Below are 3,487 nucleotides of genomic sequence, written 5' to 3' on the forward strand. Positions count from 1 at the left end.
TTTAAAGTTGGAACAGTCTAGGCATGTGCAATATTGGTAGAAAGAAGTGAAAGAAAAGTTGGAAGATCCAGGTTGTGGAGAAGATGGGACAAGAGGCTGCAGGTCGTAGCCTCAGGAGGAGGCAGACATTTTTCCCAGGGCACCAGAACCCAGTGGAAAGAGAATAACACAAGTAGGTAATTCTGACTGACTGTGGTGAGAAGGTGTGGGAATTCTCCCCGAAACAATTGTTTTCTCTTTGAAGGAGATTATGCTGTTTCTGACTCCGCTAAAAGTCAGGCTGTTCCCCCACCTTCCGTGTTGCCTCATAATGACCATAAAACTACATTTTCAGATGGAGTGAGCCCTCTGGGTCAGAGAGTTTACAGGGCTTTTATCCCTCATCCATAGTACAAGCACACAAAGATACCTCATTTATTGTGCTTTCCTTTATTATGGTCCGCCAATATTGCCCTTTTTACAAACTGAAGAACTTGCTTGGAGCAAATCCATTGATGCCATTGTTTCTCATTTCATGTCTCTGTATCACATTTTGACAGTTCTCACACTCTATCAAACCTTTTCATCATCATTGTATCTATTATGGTGATCTGTGATTAATGTCATCTTTAATGTCACTTTTGTCTTGAGATAACATGGGTTTACAACACTGTTAATGGTTCTATTGTAATTGTTTTGAAAGTAACTGCAGATGGGCTGGAAATAGTAAGAGAATCCAGTCAGAAGTGAGCCTGAAGATATGACTGATGTGTTGCAATTTCATGATCAAACTAATGGAAAAAGATTTGCTTCTTGTAGATGGAAGCAAGTGTTTCTTGACATGGAAACTTCTCCTGGTGACGGTGCTGTGAACATTATTGAAGAAACAACAAAAGATGTGAAATATTACAGTTGGCAAGCAGCAGCAGGGTAGGAGCAGGTTGACTCCAGTTTGGAAAGCAGTCCTACTGTGGGCAAAATGCTATCAAAAAGCATTTTGGTGTGCTACAGGGCGATCTCTGCTGAAAGGAAGAGTAAAGAAAGACATCATGGTTGCCTTATTTTAGTAAATTGCCACCCAGCATTCAGCAACCACCACCCCGACTCATCAGCAACCATCCACACCAAGGCAAGAACCCCCACTAACAAAAGAGATTAGGATTCACCGAAGACACAAGTGATGGTGTGAACCTGCTTGAGTTGATGATTGGAGAGGTCACTTTGTCATCACGAAGGCCAATATCTCAGAAACACGGAAAATGGGGAATTGGAGAGATAAAAAGAGCCCAGGTCTTGATGGCAGCAAGTACAGAACCAACCCTTGAACCAACTACCTCCAGATTTCTTGTTAAGTGGGTCTCAGTAAAATCTTTTTTGCCTAAGTTTTTTTACTTAGGTGTTCAGTTGCCTACAGCTGAAAGCATTCTATCTGATCTTCTCAAATAACTTTTTCAAACTTAATTTGGGTACATCTCTTGTTAACAGAATATAGCTGGACTTTTCAAATCCATTTCTTAAACCCACATGGCGCTGCAGACCTCTCCTGTCTCACCCGCTGCTCTCTTCAGCAGTGCTTTTGGTCCGTCAGCCTGTTCTGCTCCCCGCTCCATCTCTGATGAATCCTCTCACCCTCCTGTGCCTCTGGCCTGTACCCCAGCTCTTATATAAATAAATAAATCTTTAAAAAAATACATTTCAGGATAATTCACTACTAGTCCATTGGTCTTAGTCCAACTAGAGATATTCCCTAAATCTGTCCATTTGCCTTTACCTATATACATATTTATAGTTCTTTTATAGTTATGTTATAATTATAACTCTTATAAAGCTATGATTATAACTATTTTATAGTTATAATTTTTTTTAAAGATTTATTTATTTATTTATACAAGCACTGGGTACAGTCAGAAGCGCGGGAGGGTGAGAGAATTCACCAGAGCCAGAGCGGGGAGCAGAGCAGAGCAGGCAGAAAAACCGAAGTACACTGCTGAGGGGAGCAGCGGGTGCCAGGAGAGGTCTGCGCGCCATGTGGGACCCTCCTCCGGAGGCCAGGGAGCAGCCAGGGATCAAACCGGCGCTGCAGAGGCCGCGGGCAGCAGCCTCGCAACCTAGTGCCCAACCACTGCGCCACGGGGGAGGCCCCTATCATCTTTTAGTGACTAGAGTATATCATTTTGATATGCCATGGTTAGCATCTGTAATTCTGTATTGTTGGTATCTTAACTTTGTTCCAGTGTTTTGCTATTAAAAAATAAACATTACCTCTGTATACTTTTTTTCTTATTAAAGTTTATTTCTTTAGGATAAATTTTATTACTTTGTCAGGAGTTAGGCATATTTATGATTCTTTCAATAAAATACCACTGTGCCCTTCAGAAAGACTGGATCCATTTATATTACAATCATTTATATATGAACATATCAGTTTTCCTGAGGTCTTGTGGGCTTTGGGCTTTATCACTTTTTAAAATTTCTTTCTCTCTTTTTTTTTTAGGTACAAGATGAAACTTGACAGTAGGTTTAATTTGCAATTATTTTACCAGTAAATTTTATTGAATATTTAAAAAAATCATGATTTAAAATCATGCTTCTTGTATGAGCTGGCTTTTTACTATCACTTAATGGAAAATTGGGACTTTACCCATTTAAATGAACTATTTTTCCTTTTTTTAGTTATTAAATTTTTGCATTCATGTGCAAATACTTTTTCCATTCTTTTAAATTTTTAAATCTCAGTTTTATTGGTATTCATTCCACCAAGCCTGAAAGTAATGAACTTGTCCATCTTTTCTTCCCTAGAGCTAGTCTGTTCATACATGTGGGAGTATACTTATTTTGAGTTTTAAGTATTTAACTTTCAATTCACCTAGACTTTTTGGAGAGTATGATGGGAAAAGTGGGGATTTTTATATTTTCATTATTGATAGTCTTATATATCAAGGATCTCCAATTGGCTACCAGTACATTTTAATGTCTGCTAACAAATTCCTTCTCAAAATCCTTTTGAATCAGGAATACTATTTTATGTTGCCTGATTATTTTCCCATATCAAATTACATTAATTTTATGAAATATTTCTAATCAATTTTATAAACATTTCTGGTCAACGAAATCAAATATTGAATTGAGACTGGTAAGACCCAGCCTCATTTTTAATCTTGGCTCTTCAGGTTTTTCAGCAGAAATCTCCTTGGCAAATCCAGAATTCTAATTGTTTCTTAGAAGATTTTGGAAGACTCTGCTTTTGGAGTTTTTCTAGTTCTACTTTTAGACATTCCACCTCCTGCATCCATAGAATTTGACAGATATTCTGAAGAGACCACCCAAATCTCCTCCAACAACACTGCTAATTTGTCTCCCAGCAGCCAGCCTCCATGGGTGCCAGACCCAGGATCAGTAAATGACCCCCGGATCAGGTAGCTGCAGAAGTTAGCGCTCCCTCTCCAAATTTCTCCTTCTCTGGTGCCTGAGTTCCTCCAATTCTCATTGATTCAGCAACTCTCCTCTG

Source organism: Talpa occidentalis, unplaced genomic scaffold, assembly GCF_014898055.3.
Source record: "Talpa occidentalis isolate TD23 unplaced genomic scaffold, MPIMG_talOcc4v2.1 talOcc4.4, whole genome shotgun sequence".
In the NCBI taxonomy this organism is placed as follows: Eukaryota; Metazoa; Chordata; class Mammalia; order Eulipotyphla; family Talpidae; genus Talpa; species Talpa occidentalis.